Source organism: Symphalangus syndactylus, chromosome 9 (genome assembly GCF_028878055.3).
Source record: "Symphalangus syndactylus isolate Jambi chromosome 9, NHGRI_mSymSyn1-v2.1_pri, whole genome shotgun sequence".
Lineage (NCBI taxonomy): Eukaryota > Metazoa > Chordata > Mammalia > Primates > Hylobatidae > Symphalangus > Symphalangus syndactylus.
In genome coordinates this window covers 139,735,032-139,755,986 of record NC_072431.2, presented here as the reverse complement: position 1 = coordinate 139,755,986, position 20,955 = coordinate 139,735,032, and the positions used below count along the sequence as shown (strand labels likewise).

Below are 20,955 nucleotides of genomic sequence, written 5' to 3'. Positions count from 1 at the left end.
ACTTGCTTCAATTGGGACAAATATTTTTCACCCAGAAACTAATTCAAGGCTACTTTTTTCAGACTCTTTCGAAGGCTGCTAGAATTGGTCCCTTGAGTAAGCTGAGTGTTGTGGTGCCCCTCAGTTCCCATGCCATAGAAGCTTGAACCTCATTCATTAATACGCTAGCCCTAAGGCTTAAAACCAGTCTGACCTGGCTTGGAGCCTTTAGATCACTCTCTAGCTTCTGGCCACTAAGAATGAGCTTCTAGGCCAGGCATGGTGGCTCATGCCTGTAATCCCAGCACTTTGGGAGGCCGAGGCAAGTGGATCACTTGCACCCAGGAGTTCAAGACCAGTCTAGGCAACATAGTGAAACCCCATTTCTACAAAAAAAGATACAAAAAATTAACCGGGCCTGGTGGCACGGGCCTGTAGTCTCAACATTTCAGGAGGCTGAGGTGGGAGGATCGCTTGTGTGGGGAGGTCAAGGTTGCAACAAGCTGTGATCACACCATTGTACTCCAGCCTGCATGACAGACTAAGGCTGGAGCGCAGTCTCAAAAAACAAAACAAAATAAAACAAAACAAAACAAAAAACCTGCAGCCTGCACCACTCCTACTGGTAGCCTTGCTCCGATATCAGCACTTCAAGCAGGTGATAACACTATGAGGTTTATTTTTAATTGCTAGACGTGGCGGTTGTACTTCTTCAGAATAAAAATGCACTTCCTCCCTTTGAAGTGAGATGTGGACCTGTGATTTGATCTGGCCAAGAAAGCGTGACCGAAAATGACCCGGACACTTCCAACGGGAGCTTTAAAAGCCAGTGCACAATTTATCACTGATCCTTTTTCTGCTTCAGTCATCATCGAAGCCCACATCAGGATGGAACTCCAATCAGCCTGGATTGCTAATTAAGGATGCTCCATGTTAGAGCAAAAAAATAAGTTGCGTTAAACCACAGAAATTTGGAGGTGGTTTCTTATCGCAACATAACCAGTCTCTACTGACTGATACTCCATGGCGTGAGATTACTCATGGGATTTTTCTAGCTCAGAGTTTCTCAATTTTGGTAGGATTGACGTTTGGGGTTAGTTAATGCTTTCTTGTGGGGACCGTCCTGTGCATTGCAGGATGTTGAGTGGCCTCCCTAGCCTCTACCCACTAGACACCAGTGGCACCCCATCCCAAGTTGTGACCATCAAAAATGCCTCAACAGTATGATTCCACTTATTTGAGGTACCTAGAGTAGTCAAAATCATGGAGACAGAAAGTCAAATGATGGTTGTCAGGGGCTGGGAGAAGAGGGAAATGGGGAATTAGTGTTTCATGAGTACAGAGTTACAGTTTTGCAAAATGAAAAGAGTTCTACGGATGGATGGTGGTGATGGTTGCACAACAGTGTGAAGGTGCTTAGCGCCACTGAACTATACATATGAAAATGGTTCAAATGGCTAATTTTATGTTATGTGCTTTGCCACAATTTTTGAAAATGGAAAAAAAATGTCTCCAGACATTGCCAACGTCCCCTGGAAAGCAAAATCGCCCGTTTGAGAACTAGTGTTCTAGCGGTAGTGCAGCACATTCAATTGTATAATATGTGTAAAAACATGGGCTTAGGGCTCAGCCCTGCTTTTTGTCATTGAGGGTTAGAATCTCATCTCTCTTAAAATATTTTTTATCCACTCAGATTTTAGGCCAGGATCAACAGGACAACTGAACAGTTTGATCTAGAAAAACCCTCTGTCTATGGACCCAAAACTGGTGTGATATGAATACACGCTGTAAAAACTCTTACACTGTTTTAAGCTTTCCATCTGATAAAGAGCGCACAGTAGAGATTCCATTTGGGATAATTTTTCCTGAAACCTACTTGTTTTCCATGCTGTTTCTACAGTTAAGGGGCCTGGTCTTAAAATGTGTTGAAGCGAAAGAATGGGAAGAGCCAAGGGAGATATCAGGGAATTTCCAAATGACAGAATTGCAGAACTGCCGGGCAGTCCTCTGCTGAGGAAGAGGCAGCTCACACTTTGAATGCATCTTGAGGAGTATTCTCCATACCTGAGGAATAAATTAAGGCTAATGAGGGGGCCTAAATGGTGATTGGCTCTGCTCTTGACGAATTGAATCCCATGCTGGGACAGAGGCAGCAGAGGGCTTCTTACACCCACCTCCACCACCATCGCCCTGCCTAAGTCATCTCAGAGAATCCTCTTTCTATCTCAGTATTGGGCCTACATTCTTATGCTTCAGCCCTTTTCCATAATGACCCCTCCAGATTGCCACACTCTAGAACCACTACACAGAGGGCGGCGTTACTGCTGTGTGGTCACTTCATCTCAAAGTGAGGGGCCAGCTCACATGATTTGCAGGGTTCCTCTCTCTGGCCTTCTAAAACATTCTCCAGCTTGAGGCTGAAATCACTCCCCCAAAGCCCCATAATAGGCATGAACAGATTATCCTCCCCTTTTTGGTTCTCATGGCTAGAATCCTTAACTAATCCTCTCCCCACAAAGTAGGGTTGATTTCACAAGCTGTTATTTCAGCTGCTCGTTCCGCCATCTGCTCTTGATTTGCTTGGTGAACACCTCCAGCGTGCTTGGAGCTGCACTGTCACGCTTCGCCCCACTCAGCTTCTGGCCCCCCACCCTCAAACACATCTGCATCTGCATACCCCTCCCACGCCCCAGTTCTGCCCACAGTAGATACATCCATCTGCGCTCCGGGCCCCAGCCCCTTGGGAGCTTGCGCTATCAATTACTTGCACTTAGTTCAGAATCTTCAGCCTCTCCATGTCCATGGCTATTTCATTTAGACAATGTAGTAACATGTTTAAACCTCTCCCGTCCTGGAAAAAAAAATGTCCTACATTTAACCCAATCTCCCTCTCTAGCTTAAAGTAATCTGTAAATTTCCTTGCTATTTATTTACTACATGTCCCAGGTTGAACAGTATCCACACAGCCCCAAAAATTCATATTCTCCCTAGGAATCTTAGAATGTGACTTTATTTGGAAATAGGGTTGTTGCAGATGTAATTACTTAGGAATGGACCCTTAATCTACTATGACTGGTGTCCTTAGAAGAAGAGGAGAGGGAACACAGACATACACACAGAGAGGAGGCCATGTGATGATGGGGGCAGAAACTGGGGTGATGCATCTACAAGCCAAGGAACGTCAGGGCTTGCGGGAAACCCCAGAAGCGAATGGAAAGGCATGTAACAGATTCTTCCCAGCATCTTCAGAGAGAGCACGGTGCTGCCAACACCTTGTTTTGAACTTCTAGCCTCCAAAACTGAGATAATAAATTTCTGTTGTTTTAACAAGATACCCAGTTTCTGGTATTTTGTGGCAGCAGACCTAGAAATTGAATATACCCCTTAAACCACCACAGTTTTCCTTTTGGTTCCAAGATACTTTCATGTATGACCTGCGAGAGCCAAATCCAGTCTTTATTTGGCCTCTCTGGAGCACATGCAACTCATTTATTCCTTATTGATGCTTCTCCCCCACATCCTTCTCGGCCTTCTTCATTGCTTCCTAATCTCACAGCCATCTACCGCATAGTGGAGTCCCTGGGTTCATCACCACCTTTTCCCACTCTGTTCATGCTCCACTGCAGTCTCATCCAAATACCAGCTCTCCTCCCACCCCCATGCTGATGATTCCCCAAGCTGTCCTGCCTGAGCCTCTCTCCTGAGATCTACTTTGAGTTCCCCACTGCCTCCTGGACGTTTCCACCTAGAACTTGTACAAGCACCTCAAAAACTACATGGCTAAAATGGAAGTCATGGTCTAGAAGCCTCCTTCCCAGATAAACCTGCTTTTCCTCCTGTAACCTGCATGTCTATGAGAGGATTCACGTTCACACAGGGGCATAAGCCAGACACCTGGCATCTTCTTGGGCTTCTCCTCTGCACCCTTGGACATGGTCACCGAAGCCAAGGGACTCTGCCCATAAGGGTTTGGGGAAAGTATCCTCTGCATCCCTGCTGGAGGTGCTGTAGCTCAACCTCTCACCACCATTTGTGACTAGCGGAGACCTCCACTACACCAGACTTTTATGCTGCTCTGGGAGCACTTTCTTATACCACCTTGTTTTAAGCCATTCCCCTGCTTCGAATGCTTCAGGGTTTCCTGGTCCCCTGCAGGTTGATGTCCTTAGCATTCCTCCACTTGGAATAACAACACCTCGTAGCATCTGGCTTTCAGGAGTTTAGAGTGGATGGCTCTGCATTCAACTCCAGGACCTCCCACACACTTGGTGCGCGGCCCTGGGCAACGTACTTACTCTCTCTGTGCCTCAGATTCCTCACCAGAAAATGGGGATAATAATAGTACCTACCTCATAGGGTTATTGTAAAGATTAAAAGAGCGAATATGTTCAGAGTACCCAGAACTGTGTCCAGCATGTGATAAGTGGGCACTAAATATTAACTGCTGTTGCTGTAAATATTACCTTTCCCCACTCATTTGCATAAAGCTTCCCATGGGCATTGTTTTCCAGCCAATCAGAACACTCTTCCATCTTGCAAGAAAAAAAAAAAAAGTCCTACCTGTGTTCCCCTGGCTCTTGGCCTTGACACACACTGTCTAGAATAGCTTCCCCACCATCTCTCATCCCACTCTCCCTATGAACATACCTCAACTCATCTTTTCTAACCTAAGTACCCTCCCCTGCAGTCAGGCATGCTCTTCACTGAGCCTTCATAAGGCCCTTGTGCTCACCTCTATTGCAGCACAGATCATACTGCATTATAAAGGACCATCTCCTGTCTCTCTGTCCATCTTTCAGAGTTTGCCGTATTGATCTTAGTGATGTCAGCCCGTGGCACTCAGCTAGACAAAGAAAGCAGGCTCAATAAAGGCTGGTAGAATTAAGTAAAGAATTGTATAGGCCGGGCGCGGTGGCTCACGCTTGTAATCCCAGCACTTTGGGAGGCCGAGGCGGGCGGATCCCGAGGTCAGGAGATCAAGACCACGGTGAAACCCCGTCTCTACTAAAAATACAAAAAATTAGCCGGGCGTGGTGGCGGGCGCCTGTAGTCCCAGCTACTCGGAGAGGCTGAGGCAGGAGAATGGTGTGAACCCGGGAGGCGGAGCTTGCGGTGAGCCGAGATTGTGCCACTACACTCCAGCCTGGGCGACAGAGCGAGACTCCGTATCAAAAAAAAAAAAAAAAAAAAGAAGAATTGTATAAAGGCATTAAATAGAGATAGCGTACAAATATGTCCCAGGCTGCCTGGGATAGTCCTGGTTTAGGCCATGGTCCTGATATAATTACTAACAACACCCTCTTTCACTGTCAAAAATATTTCCTTTGGACAATACATTATAAGGTCACTCTAGGTATTAGAGCTGTGATTCTCACCCTATCAGGCCCAATTTTCTCTTTGCTTAACAGCTATTTTAGAATACCCTATGCACTATCTTTAAATGGGATTGATAGTCAATAGAAACTGCCAATAACAGAATTTCCAAAAAACCAATGTAATACCCTAAATAGAATGCTAAATGGAAAATGAAGGAGATTTTTTAAAAAGTAGCTTAAACTAAGATTTCGTGTGCAGTATTTTGATGTGTAAATGCTTAGTTAAGTGACTTACACTTCTGGCCAAGATGGAGTAACAGAGACCAAAATTACTTTCTGACCTAAAGCAACAAAAATACTGGACAAAATATATGAAACTATGGTCCTCAAGCAACAAAGCGAATCTATCACTGGAATCAAGCGTCAAAGGGCAGTGATCCCCAAGAGATGAGAAACAAATGAGGCTAGCCCCACAATGGACCTCCCCAACACCTTATAAAACTCTCCAGGCCCCAGCACAGGAAGAAAGAACGCAGATGGAGCTCAGAGGTCTTCCTGAGTTATGAAGACAGAACTGTGAGTCTGGGAAGGCCACTGTGGCTAGAATTCATAGGGCAGAATATTGAGGAGGAGAGGGCTGTACAGAGACAGAACTCTGGAAATCTGAAGATAATACTTACCCTCCTTGACTGTTTAACAGAGTAGCGATCAGAGTATGCAGGTATGAAAACCGCCTGAGAGGCTGGGCCCAGTGTCTCACACCTGTAATCCCAGCATTTGGGAGGCCGAGGTGGGTAGATCACAAGGTCAGGAGATAGAGGCCATCCTGGCAAACATGGTGAAACCCCATCTCTACCAAAAATACAAAAATTAGCCGGGTGTGGTGACACATGCCTGTAGTCCCAGCTACTCAGGAGGCTGAGGCAGGAGAATCACTTGAACCCAGGAGGCGGAGGTTGCAGCGAGCCGAGATCGAGCAAAGCCTGGGCAACAGAGCAAGACTCAGTCTCAAAAAAAACAAAAACAAAAAGAAAAGAAAAGAAAAGAAAACTACCTGAGAATGGAAAAAGAATCATCCACAATGATTACAGGGATTAGAGGATTCCCAATGCTCACAGGGGGCCAGAAACAGTCCCTGTTAACATCAGTCAGAATAGAAAATCTCATAATTCATTAAGATAGAATACTTAGAAGGGTTCTGCCTCAGTAGTGAGCAAAACAGCCCTAGGCCAAATACTATTCTTATCATCTATCAAAGTTTACTGGCAAGATCCGGAAGGCTCAAACTTTTCCAAGTAGCTTAACTGTGTGACAGAAAAAAGCTCAGGAAGATTTATAGAAATATAAAAACATGCAAGCAGCCAATAAGGTAAAACTGGTGATCTATGTCATCCAATCAAAAATCATCAGGGATGTGAAGAGGCAAAAAATATGACACATAATGAGGATAAAAATCAATGATAGAGTCCAAGATGGCCAATAAAAACAGCTCCAGTCTACAGCTCCCAGCATGAGCGACGCAAAAGATGGGTGATTTCTGCATTTCCAACTGAGCAAATGGCACACCAGGAGATTATATCCAGCGCCTGGCTCAGAGGGTCCCACGCCCACGGAGCCTCGCTCACTGCTAGCACAGCAGTCTGAGATAGAACTGCAAGGTGGCTACGAGGCTGGGGGAGGGGCGCCTGCCATTGCTGACGCTTGAGTAGGTAAACAAAGCAGAGGGGAAGCTCGAACTGGGTGGAACCCACCACAGCTCAAGGAGGCCTGCCTATCTCTGTAGACTCCACCTCTGGGGGCAGGGCATAGCTGAACAAAAGGCAGCAGAAACCTCTGCAGACTTAAACGTCCCTGTCTGACAGCTTTGAAGAGAGTAGTGGCTCTCCCAGCACGGAGTTTGAGATCTGAGAACGGACAGACTGCCTCCTCAAGTGGGTCCCTGACCCCTGAGTAGCCTAACTAGGAGACACCGCCCAGTAGGGGCAGACTGACACCTCACACAGACGGGTACCCCTCTGAGACAAAGTTTCCAGAGGAATGATCAGGCAGCAACATTTGCTGTTCAGCAATATTCACTGTCCGGCAGGCTCCGCTGCTGATACCCAGGCAAACAGGGTCTGGAGTGGACCTCTAGCAAACTCCAACAGACCTGCAGCTGAGGGTCCCGACTGTTAGAAGGAAAACTAACAAACAGAAAGGACATCCACACCAAAACCCCATCTGTACATCACCATCATCAAAGACCAAAGGTAGATAAACCCCAAAGATGGGAAAAGAACAGCAGAAAAGCTGAAAATTCTAAAAATCAGAGTGCCTCTCCCCTTCCAAAGGAATGCAGCTCCTCGCCATCAGGGGAACAAACCTGGATGGAGAATGACTTTGACGAGTTGAGAGAAGAAGGCTTCAGACAATCAAACTTCTCTAAGCTAAAGGAGGAAGTTCGAACTCATCACAAAGAAGCAAAAAACGTTGAAAAAAGATTAAACCAATGGCTAACTAGAATAACCAGTGTAGAGAATTCATTAAATGATCTGATGGGGCTGAAAACCATGGGACGAGAACTACATGACGAATGCGGAAGCTTCAGTAGCCAATTCAATCAACTGGAGGAAAGGGTATCAGTGATGGAAGATCAAATGAATGAAATGAAGTGAGAACAGAAGTTTAGAGAAAAACCAGTAAAAAGAAATGAACAAAGCCTCCAAGATATATAGGACCATGTGAAAAGACCAAATCTACATCTGACTGGTGTACCTGAAAGTGATGGGGAGAATGGAACCAAGTTGGAAAACACTCTTCAGGATATTATCCAGGAGGACTTCCCCAACATAGCAAGGCAGGCCAACATTCAAATTCAGGAAATACAGAGAACACCACAAAGATACTCCTCGAGAAGAGCAAATCCAAGACACATAATTGTCAGATTCATCAAAGTTGAAATGAAGGAAAAAATGTTAAGGGCAGCCAGAGAGAAAAGTCTGGTTACCCACAAAGGGAAGCCCATCAGACTAAGAGCAGATCTCTCAGCAGAAGCTCTACAAGCCAGAAGAGAGTGGGGGCCAATATTCAACATTCTTAAAGAAAAGAATTTTCAACCCAGAATTTCATATCCAGACAAACTAAGATCCATAAGTGAAGGAGAAATAAAGTCCATTACAGACAAGCAAATGCTGAGAGATTTTGTCACCACCAGGCCTACAAGAGCTCCTGAAGGAAGCACTAAACACAGAAAGGAAAAACCGGTACCAGCCACTGCAAAAACATGCCAAATTGTAAAGACCATTGATGCTAGAAAGAAACTGCATCAACTAGTGAGCAAAACAACCAGCTAACATCATAAGGACAGGATCAAATTCACACATAACAATATTAACTTTAAATGTAAATGGGCTAAATGCTCCAATTAAAAGACACAGACTGGCAAATTGGATAAAGAATCAAGACCCATCATTGTGCTGTATTCAGGAAACCCATCTCACATGCAGAGACACACATAGGCTCAAAATAAAGGGGTGGAGGAAGATCTACCAAGCAAATGGAACACAAAAAAAGGCAAGGGTTGCAACCCTAGTCTCTGATAAAAGAGACATTAAACCAACAAAGATCAAAAGAGACAAAGAAGGCCATTACATAATGGTAAAGGGATCAATTCAACAAGAAGAGGTAACTATCCTAAATATATATGCACCCAATACAGGAGCACCCAGATTCATAAAGCAAGTCCTTAGAGACCTACAAAGAGACTTAGGCTCCCACAAAATAATAATGGGAGACTTTAACACCCCACTGTCAACATTAGACAGATCAACAAGACAGAAAGTTAAAAAGGATATCCAGGAATTGAACTCAGCTCTGCACCAAGAGGACCTAATAGACATCTGCAGAACTCTCCACCCCAAATCAACAGAATATACATTCTTCTCGGCACCACATCACACTTATTCCAAAATTGACCACATAGTTGGAAGTAATGCTCTCCTCAGCAAATGTAAAAGAACAGAAATTATAACCAACTGTCTCTCAGACCACAGTGCAATCAAACTAGAACTCAGGATGAAGAAACTCACTCAAGCTAGTTTCTAAGGATCGTGTCTGCGAGCCAGGATTCCCAATCCAGAGACAATGGCCCTGATGGGATGGAGCCGGAAGGCGTCACCGAGAGTAACTGGAATGAGATTGTTGACAGCTTTGATGACATGAACCTCACAAAGTCCCTTCTCCGTGGCATCTACGCCTATGGTTTTGAGAAGCCCTCTGCCATCCAGCAGCGATCCATTCTACCTTGTATCAAGGGTTATGATGTGATTGCTCAAACCCAATCTGGGACTGGGAAAATGGCCACATTTGCCATATCGATTCTGCAGCAGATTGAATTAGTTATAAAAGCCACCCAGGCCTTGGTCAGAATTGGCTCAGCAGATACAGAAGGTGGTCATGGCACTAGGAGACCATGGGTGCCTCCTGTCGTGCCTGTATCGGGGGCACCAACGTGCGTGCTGAGGTGCAGAAACTGCAGATGGAAGCTCCCCACATCATAGTGGGTACCCTTGGCCGTGTGTTTGATATGCTTAACCGGAGATACCTGTCTCCCAAATACATCAAGATGTTTGTACTGGATGAAGCTGACGAAATGTTAAGCTGTGGATTCAAGGACCAGATCTATGACATATTCCAAAAGCTCCACAGCAACACCCAGGTAGATTTGCTGTCAGCCGCAATGCCTTCTGATGTGCTTGAGGTGACCAAGAAGTTCATGAGGGACCCCGTTCGGATTCTTGTCAAGAAGGAAGAGTTGACCCTGGAGGGTATCCGCAAATTCTACATCAATGTGGAACGAGAGGAGTGGAAGCTGGACACACTATGTGACTTGTATGAAACCCTGACCATCACTCAGGCAGTCATCTTCATCAACACCCGGAGGAAGGTGGACTGGCTCACCGAGAAAATGCATGCTTGAGATTTCGCTGTATCCACCATGCATGGAGATATGGACCAAAAGGAACGAGATGTGATCATGAGGGAGTTTAGTTCTGGCTCTAGCAGAGTTTTGATTACTACTGACCTGCTGGCCAGAGGCATTGATGTGCAGCAGGTTTCTTTAGTGATCAACTATGACTTTCCCACCAACAGGGAAAACTATATCCACAGAATCAGTCGAGGTGGACGGTTTGGCCATAAAGGTGTGGCTATTAACATGGTGACAGAAGAAGACAAGAGGACTCTTCGAGACACTGAGACCTTCTACAACACCTCCATTGAGGAAATGCCCCTCAATGTTGCTGACCTCGTCTGAGGGACTGTCCTGCCACCCAGCCCCAGCCAGGGCTCAATCTCTGGGGGCTGAGGAGCAGCAGGAAGGGGGAGGGAAGGGAGCCAAGGGATGAACATCTCATCATTTTTTTTCTTTGAATAAATATCACATTTTGAGGCAAAAGAAGGAACTGTGAACATTTTAGACACCCTTTTCTTTGGGGTAGGCTCTTGCCCCAGGCACCAGCTCTTCTCCCAAAAAAAAAAAAAAAAAAACAAACACTAATCTCTTTCCCTAACCTGGTAACCTCAAGATCCCAGAGGCTCTCCTCACCTCAGCTGAGCTCCTTTGAAAGTGATTCAAGGGACTATGTCACTCAGCCTCATTTGCTGGACCAAATCCGGAGGGAGAACCCCTAATACCTCTGAGTGAGATTGCCCAGGGGGTTGTCCCCAGGTGGGGGGAAGCAGGGGAGAGAAAATGGTAGCCATTTTTACATTGTTTTGTATAGTATTTATTGATTCAGGAAACAAACAGAAAATTCTGAATAAAATGACTTGGAAACTGAAAAAAAAAAAAAGAAAAAGAAACTCACTCAAAACCACTCAACTACATGGAAACTGAACAACCTGCTCCTGAATAGCTACTGGGTACATAATGAAGTGAAGGCAGAAATAAAGATGTTCTTTGAAACCAATGAGAACAAAGACACAACATACCAGAATCTCTGGGACACATTTAAAGCAGTGTTTAGAGGGAAATTTATAGCACTAAATGCCTACCAGAGAAAGCAGGAAAGATCTAAAAATGACACCCTAATATCACAATTAAAAGAACTAGAGAAGCAAGAGCAAACACATTCAAAAGCTAGCAGAAGGCAAGAAATAACTCAGATCAGAGCAGAACTGAAGAAGATAAGAGACATAAAACACTCTTCAAAAAATCAGTGAATCCAGGAGCTGGTTTTTTGAAAAGATCGACAAAATTGATAGACCACTATCAAGACTAATAAAGAAGAAAAGAGAGAAGAATCAAATAGATGCAATAAAAAATGATAAAGAAGATATCACCACTTTTACCACAGAAATACAAACTACCATCAAAGAATACTATAAACACCTCTATGCAAATAAACTAGAAAATCCAGAAGAAATGAATAAATTCCTGGACACATACACCCTCCCAAGACTAAACCAGGAAGAAGTTGAATCCCTGAATAGACCCATAAAAGGCTCTGAAATTGAGGCAATAATTAATAGCCTACCAACCAAAAAAAGTCCAGACGGATTCACAGCCGAATTCTACCAGAGGTACAAGGAGCTGGTACCATTCCTTCTGAAACTATTTCAAACAATAGAAAAAGAGGGAATCCTCCCTAACTCATTTTTGAAGCCAGCATCATCCTGATACCAAAGCCTGGCAGAGACACAACAAAAAAAGAGAATTTCAGACCAATATCCCTGATGAACATCGATGTGAAAATCCTCAATAAAATACTGGCAAACTGAATCCAGCAGCTCATCAAAAAGCTTATCCACCATGATCAAGTAGGCTTCATCCCTGGGATGCAAGGCTACTTCAACATACGCAAATCAATAAACATAATCCAGCATATAAACAGAACCAAAGACAAAAACCACGTGATTATCTCAATAGATGCAGAAAAGGCCTTTGACAAAATTCAACAGCTCTTCATGCTAAAAACTCTCAATAAATTATGTATTGATGGGATGTATCTCAAAATAATAAGAACTATTTATGACAAATCCACAGCCAATATCATATGAATGGGCAAAAACTGGAAGCATTCCCTTTGAAAACTGACACAAGACAGGGATGCCCTCTCACCACTCCTATTCAACACAGTGTTGGAAGTTCTGGCCAGGGCAGTCAGGCAAGAGAAGGAAATAAAGTGTATTCAATTAGGAAAAGAGGAAGTCAAATTGCCCCTGTTTGCAGATGACATGATTGTATATTTAGAAAACCCCATCGTCTCAGCCCAAAATCTCCTTAAGCTGATAAGTAAACTTCAGCAAAGTCTCAGGATACAAAATCAGTATACAGAAGTCACAAGCATTCTTGTACACCAATCACAGACAAACAGAGAGCCAAATCATGAGTGAACTCACATTCACAATTGCTTGAAACAAAATAAAATACCTAGGAATCCAACTTACAAGGGATGTGAAGGACCTCTTCAAGGAGAACTACAAACCACTGCTCAATGAAATAAAAGGATGATATTACTCTCAACATCTCAGAGGGTTTACACTCTTCCTGGGATATGGTTTCTAATATTAATTGGGAGAGAGGATGATATGACTCCCAGTATTGCAGGGGGTGTACACCCCCTGTTATTTTGTTGCTAATATCCGGGTTGGGAGAGGATGATATTACTGCCAATATCACAGGAGTTGTACACCCCATCTGTGATATTATTCCTAATATTCAAGGGAAGAGAGAATGACATTACTCCCAATAGTGCAGGAGGTGTACACACCCCTGTGATATTGTTACTAATACCCAGTGGAGGAGACGATGATATTACTGGCTATATTGCGAGAGGTGTACACCCCCTGTGTGATATTGTTTTTAATATCCAGGGGGCTAGAGGATGACATTACTTCCATGATCGTAGTGGGTGTACACCAATTGTGTGGTATTGTTCTGAATATCCAGGGAGGGAGAGGATGATATTACTGTCACTATCGAAAGCGGTAGACACTCCTTCTTTGATATTGTTCCTAATATCCAGGGGGCAGAGTAGGATATTAATCCCCAAATCACTGTGGGTATACACCCCTTTTTGATATTGTTCCTAATATGCTGGGGGAGAGTCTATGATATTACTGGCCATATCACAGGGTGTGAACACCAGCACTGTTATATTGTTTCTTATTTCCAGCAATGAAGAAGTAGATATTACTCCCAAAACGGAATGGGCTGTAAACCCCCCATAAGATATTGTTCCTAATATCCAGGGGGAAAAGGATGATATTACTTTCAATGTTGCAGCAGGTGTATAATCTGCCTGTTACATTGTTCCTAATATCTGGGTGGGGGGGGGAGGTGAGGACGGTATTACTCGCAATATCTCAGATGGTGTACACTGCCCCTGTGATATTGTTCTAAATATCCACTGGGGTAGAAAATTATATTACTCCCAATATCGCAGGTGGTGTAAATGCCCCCCAATATTTTTCCTAATATCCAGGTGAGGTAAGATGATATTACTCCCAATATCACAAGTGGTGTACACACCTTCTTTGGTATTTTTCCTACTATTTACTTGTGGAGGGGATGATATTACTCCCAGTATCAAAAGAAGTGTACACGCCCCCTGTGATATTGTTCCTAATATCCAGGTTAAAAGAGGATGATATTACCGCCAATATCGCAGGGGGTTCGCCATACACTCTGCCTGTGATATTCTTTCTAATATCCAGGGGAAGAGAGAATAATATTACTCCCAATATCGCAGGGGCTATACACACCTTGTGATTACCGTTCCTAATATCAGTGAGGGGAGGAGATGATATTACCACAAATATCAGAAGAGGTGTACGCCTTTCCTGTGATAATTATTCCTAATCTCCGTTTTGGGAGAGGAGGATATTACTCACAATATTGCAGGGGTTGTACACTTCCCCTGTGATATTGTTCCTAATATCTAAGTTGGGAGAGGACGATATTACTCCCAATATCGCTGGGGGTGTACAACCCTTCTGTGATATTGTTCCTAACATCCACAGGGGAAGAGATTAACATTACTCCCAATATCCCAGGGGGTGTACATCCCCACTGTTATATTGCCCCTAATATCAAGGGGTAGAGAAAATGATATTACTCCCAATAGCGCCGTGTGTATACACCCCTCCTGTGATATTCTTCCTAATATCCAGGGGCTAAAGATTGATATTACTCCCAATATCCAGGGGATAGAGGATGATATTAAACCGAATATCACAGTGGGTGTACACAACTCTTGTCATATTGTTCCAAATATCCAGGCAGGGAGAGGATGATATCACTCAAAACATTCCTGGGGGTGTACACACCCCTCTGTGATATTGTTTCTAATATACAGAAAGGGAGAGGACGATATTACTCAAAACATTCCTGGGGCTGTACACACCCCTCTGTGATATTGTTTCTAATATACAGAAACGGAGAGGATGATATTACTCAAAACATTCCTGGGGGTGTACACACCCCTCTGTGATATTATTTCTAATATACAGAAAGGGAGAGGATGATATTACTCTCAATAAACAGAAAGGTCCAATTCCCATGTGATATTGTTCTGAATATCTAGGGGGAGGGAGGATGATATTGCTCCCAACATTGCGGAAGGTGTGAACACCTTCTGTGCTATTATTGTTCCTAATATCCAGGGAGAAAGAGGATGATATTACTCCCAGTATCGCAGGCGGGTGTAGGCCCCCCTGTGATATTGTTTCTAATATGTAGAGGGGGAGAGGTTGATATTACTGCAAATACCCCACCTGTGATATTGTACTGAATATTTAGCGGGAGAGAGGGGGGTGATATTACCAATAACGCAGGGGAAAGTCAACCCCCTCCCCCGCTGGATATGACGAGCCATAGGACAGGGAGGTGTCCACCCCCCACCACATGGAGAGTAATATCTCCCCGCTCTCCCCCCACCTCCAGCTTCTTCCTGCTAAGGTCCCCGTGCCCCTCCAGGTGGCTTTCTTGGGCAAGGCATAAAAGAAATTACGTGGTTTTCTTGGTCAGATTTGTTCGCAAGTCCATGAGAAAAACTCAGGGAGTCTTGCATAAATCCGGTGTTCCAGCAGCTAAGGCCGCCAGCTAGCCGTGCCCTACAGTCGAGATGGCATGTCAGGATTCCCCTCTCTTTTACCTGTTGACTCCTCCTCAGCCCTCCGGACTCTGCTTAGGTGCCTCTTCCTCCAGGTTGCCCGCTCCTGTCCCCACCCTTCCTTCCCTGCTCTCCTAATACCATGGGCTGACCCAGCGCAGCATTTCTCACACATCTCACAGCTGCCTGCCTCCTTGTCTGTATCTGGACCCCACAACCTGAAGGTGAGGGCTGCATCTGCCTTGATCATCATTGTATCCCTTGCTTCTACCGGAGCACTTAACACAGAGTAATTCCTCAGTCAACATTTTCTGGATGAGTGAACAAAAAATAAATCTACACATCAAGTGAAAATTAGGCTGAGCAGAAATGAAGCAAGTGATAAAGTACAAGAGAAGGATATACCTGTTATTCTAGGCATGCTAATTCTAACTTTGGAATTGCTGTGGTTATTTCATGTTACTCTGCCAGGCTTCAGTGTTAGGCAAGGGCAATTCTCTGTGTAAGCAGGGACAGCTCTCCTGAAAGGTCCTGTTGGTCCTGGGAAGTGATGGTACATGTGACTCATCCCTCAAACCAGAAGGCTAAGCTAAACTAGCAGGAGAGCTGCAGCAGGAACATTCTGGCAGGAAAGAAACAGCATGCTCTGTATACCAGCCGTGTGTGGCCCGAAATAAAGGATGCCCCCACCATGTGAAGACTGACCAGGACGCAGACACAAGGACGTCAGGCAAGATCCCACCCATGCTTAGGGACACAGTATGTTTGTTAGCATCATTAAGTACCAGCTGACGTGCATAGAGCATTGAGCATGTGCCAGGCACTGTGCTAAGCACTTCACATACACTATTTCATGTAATCTCCACCATGGCCATATAAGGTGAAACTTATAAATATCACCATTATATAGATGGGGAAATTGAGGCTTGGAGACGTTAAGTTGTTTGCCTGAGGCCACAAAGCTGGTAAGCAGCAGAGCTGGAATCCAAACCAACAGAAATTCCATCTAGATACCCAACTCGTCACCGCCGTTTATCCTTGGAAACTAGACTAGTCCCCGAGGAAACATGAATCTACATTTTATTTCAACAAATAAGAGCTCTTTCCTTACAGCAGTTATTTCAATAGTTTTAATAAAAATTTAAAATCTATTTCAAGGTTAAAGTTTCAAAGCCATCAAACATCAAATATATTATATATGAAAATACATTTGTATATATTATAAACAGATATATGATGTGATATAAAGTGCTGGATCCAGTGCATCAGAAGATACACGCAAAAGAAAGTACCCGACAGCATTATATAAAACATCAGCTGCTTACCAAATCGGCATTAAATACTTAAGGACTGTGGCCTATTACTTAAAGTATTACAAATCCAGCCTTATCTAAAAATCTCTATTTGTCCTAGGAAAATAATACTTTTTAAAAACAATAATTTGGTAATTTGAATAATATTTGGATCTATCTAAACTTAAAGCCTGTATATTTACCACGCTTTTACATGCTTACCAGTATTACAGACACAATAAATTTTATCAGGTATTTTTGATAATGTGCTAGGAATTGTTTGAAATATAAAGAAGAATAAGATTTCATTTTCACCATCTCAGAGATTCCAGATAGTGGTGGACACATAAACCCATGAAAATAACTGCAGGATGAGATAGATGAAATTATAGAAGCCCAATGTACCATGGAAAAATGGACATGGACATGGAAATTTTATTTCATATGCATACTCATTAAAGAAATAACAAGCCTAAAAAAGTTAGCTACCTTTGGTTTTTATTACTTATGTCTTACACTCAAGTGAACTTTTTTCTGTCTGATCTAATATCATTCAAATCCTGAGTCCCTTTAATTAAGTTATCCTAGAATGAATTTTCATGAGCACAGAATTTGTGCTATTACTCGATCTGCACCTCATGGATATTACCACATTTTAGATTTTATGTTTTAAAACACAGAACAATATAAAACCTAAAGTTTTAACATAAAATGTCTTTGGATCTTCAACTAAAATATTAAAGATATAAAAAACTTTATTCTCCTCAAAATAAAATTAGATTTAAAATTTTCAATGAAATAGTTGATTGATCATTTATATTTCTATAAATATATGGAAAATAATCTATTTTTTAATTGTAAGACATTACAATTTTAGATTGTATTTGCATTTAGGAAAATTTCACATAATCTTTCTCAGATCCATGCTTACTGTGATAAAAATTTGTTTTTTCAATAGTTGATTCTTCAAAATATCTTGACTAATCCTTCTCCCTCTACAAACAATATTATTATTTGCCAATATTCAAAAGTCTGAATAAACGACCTTATCCCTGGGAATATCTTGCCAAAAAACTATTACCTGCAGGTACAAAGTCCAGAATGTCAACTTCTTCAGAACAAACAGTTCAGTTTCTCTCATAAAAATGCAAGGGAAAAAAAAAAAAGAGGATTGAGGAAATCTAAAAGAGATATAATAGCCCGTATCAGCCAAACACAATACATAACCCTTATTAGCATTCGAATTCAAACCAACCAACTAAACAAAAAGTTGTTAGACAATTGAGGATATTTAAATATTACCTTGAAAAACTGATGCTATTAATGGATTATTTAGGTGTGATAATAGTATTGTGGTTACATTGATGGGAATCTTCTTTTTTATAAATGGGGTCTTGCTATGTTGTTCAGGGTGGTCTTGAACTCCTGGCCCAAAATGATCCTCCAACCTCAGCCTCTCAAAGAGCTGGGATTACAGGGAGGAGCCACTGCACCCAGCCTCATTGATGGAATTATCTTTTAGAGAAATATTCAAAAATACAATACAATGATAGACTATCTGGGATTTGATTCAAAATAATTCAGTGGGGAGGGGACTGTTAGCAGATAAAGAAGACACAAGGTTGGCCCAGAGGAGAATTACATAGAGGTTAATTATACTAATCTCTCTAAACTTAAAGAAAATATAAACATTGTTTGAAATATGACATAATGTATCCTATACAACTGATACCTTGAATAACACAATAACAGTCCCCTTAGTTTTAGGAACTACTTGTCATAAATACGCCCTTACATATAGACACCCCCCTCTATACACAGCAAAATCACATTATTTGACAAAAAGGAAATCTCTTAGGCTGCGTTTAATCTTATTGTTCTCTTTGCCTGGATTTGGGAATAGAAACTGCTTCACTGGCTAAGTAAATCATAACTGTCCCAAAATATTCTTAATCACTGATTTCAATAAACATATCCCTTCGTTCTAAGAACAATTAAGAAAATGAAGTTTATGCTCAGGTAAACCTGACAATGTTAAGGTAGTTGAGTAACAGGGAACTAATGATTAACTGAATTTCATACTAGATTCTCAAATCCTTTTTCTTTTTCTACTCTTAATATTTTCTTTGGACGGGGCGAATTCTAGCGATCACCTATGTAAGTTTTTTGCAGGTGGTATATATTGTTAGCGATCACCTATGTAAGTTTTGCAGGTGGTATATATTGTTAGCGATCACCTATGTAATTTTTTGCAGGTGGTATATATAGAATCAATGAATGCTTAAAACCAACTAAAAATAATTTCAGTGATTACATGAAAACATAGCTAGAAAAACTAAAGTATTTTTGTAGAAATTACGAGAAGGTTACATTAACAATTAGAATAAGGTTACTATTTAGATTGTAATCAGGTGTCAATGTGGAAAGAAATTTCTGAGCATTTTTCCGGAAGGCTGGGGAGGAATGAGAATCGTGACTCTCCACACTTGCAATAGAATGCGGTGAAGGACTGGTGCAAACTCTCAAAAGCCACCATTTGCTAAATCTCCCCGCCAGCCTTGTTAGTACTTACCACCGTTTGATTCCATTCTTTTTCTCGTGGTTTCTGCTGTTTCTCTAAATTTTCTAACGACCGTTATTAAGTAAAAAGGAAAGCAACGTGGCCGTGTGATCTAGGCAGCCCGGAGATGAGATTTTGGAATCACAAGCTACATTCCAATGTATAAACAGATTTTATTCATTTTGGATACTCAGTGTACACAGCATCGGCGCTGTAGAATGTTACTGCCGTGCCAGAAGGCACCTGCGTGGGACTTGCTGGCAACCGACAGTCCCCTCTGCTTGCAACCCTGGGCCAGCCCCGGAGACCCCTAGTCCCCCGGCTCCGGGACGTCCTCTCTCCTGTGCGGTGGCCACCAGCTCCGCTCCCGCTCCGATAGCCCCGGACCTGCCGGCCCGAGGGTTCGCGGAGGGCTAGTCCCTGCAGCACCTGCAGCAGCCCCGCGTGCCGGCCCCTGGCCTCTCGGACCTTCACCCCAGGCCAGCGCAGCGCAGCTTCCCGGGCAAGTCTCACGCTGCCGGGATCCAGTGCGCGGCGACCAAGCGGAGAGAGCTGGATCGAGACTCCGAAAGGGAATTCCGGCTTCGCGGGGCGGCGCGGGGCACGGAGCTGCCCACCTCTGCGCCGTGGGAAGGCGCCTGGGATTAGGAGGTGGCTTCGGGCCCGCAGGGAGCCCAGGGGAGGGATTCCCGGTCCCGCCGGCACCTACGTCGAGGGGTGCCTGGGTTCTTGGGGACCGCGAGAGGAAAAAGAACGAAAATCACAGCAGGGAGGAAGAACGCACCGAGCGCTCCCCTGCGAAGCAGAGTGGGCTCTAGTCGGGCGCGAGCCGCGGCGCGGTCCGGGGGAGTCTGGCGGCGCCGTTCCCCGCGATCCGCAGAGACTTGCAAGAAAAGGCACAGCCCGGGGCGCCAGGGTAGAGAACCGACCACGCGAGTCTTTCGGCGCGTGTGGGTCTCGGGGAGAGAAACGCGCTTCCTGGCGCCGGGGGCCGTGGGACAGAGGCCAGGAGGAGGAGGAACTCGGGGCCCTCGCCCGGGTCAGGCTTCCACCCCTGCGACCCGCAAGAGGCCCGGGCGGGAAAGGTGGCGAGCGCGGGCGGAGCTAGTGGTTCAGAAAGCAAACCCGGCCAGGTGCGGCTGCCTGAGGGTCCTCTGGAGAGTTTCCTAATTTCTCCGAGTTCCCTATTTCTAGTCTGGAAAATGGAGAATTCTATAGTGTCTTCTTCAGTGAGTGCTGGGAGCGCTAAAGGGGGATGGGTGCCCGGCAGACCAGGAGCAGGAGGAAGGGGTTGGCCGATGCTGTTACTATCATCGGCGTTACTAGTGGGCAGGACAGTGTGTGTGGGGGGGGTAAGGGGCCTCCCCGCGCCCCGCAGCCCCTCGCGCTCGGCTCCAGCTCTTTGGCTTCCTTCCCTGGGCAGCTCCAGGCTTAGCTGTCAGCCAGTTCTCAAGAAGACGATCCCGAGGGTCGAAGACCACCCTTGACCCTCGACACTGGACTCTTCGTGCAACTGAGAAGAGCCGTGATTTTAAAGCCCAGCTTCAGGGTTGCAGAAGCCCGAGATGTGGGAGGCGTCCGGGACCTCCCTGCAGAACCGCGGGGACTCGGCGTGGGATCCGGAGTGTGGCCTCTTGCTCTGTGCAGTCAGGAAGGCGGCCTGGTCTGGACGCCCCTGGGACGCGTCGTTGCCTGGGGGGAGGGGGGGAACTGCG

At 44.3% G+C, this 20,955-nt stretch overlaps 1 long non-coding RNA gene and 1 pseudogene across 1 annotated transcript; one reads left to right on the top strand and one right to left on the bottom strand.

Annotated features, from left to right (window-relative positions):
* Nucleotides 1–2,928: 2,928 nt before the first annotated feature.
* Nucleotides 2,929–6,379, bottom strand: LOC129490461 (uncharacterized). Its single transcript, XR_008660258.2, has 4 exons — nucleotides 5,975–6,379; nucleotides 4,712–4,822; nucleotides 4,443–4,511; nucleotides 2,929–3,278 (listed from the first exon to the last, which is right to left on the bottom strand). It is a non-coding gene; the product is annotated as an uncharacterized lncRNA (long non-coding RNA).
* Nucleotides 6,380–6,645: 266 nt separating this feature from the next.
* On the top strand, nucleotides 6,646–11,123 carry LOC129490790 (eukaryotic initiation factor 4A-I-like; annotated as a pseudogene).
* Nucleotides 11,124–20,955: the final 9,832 nt, after the last annotated feature.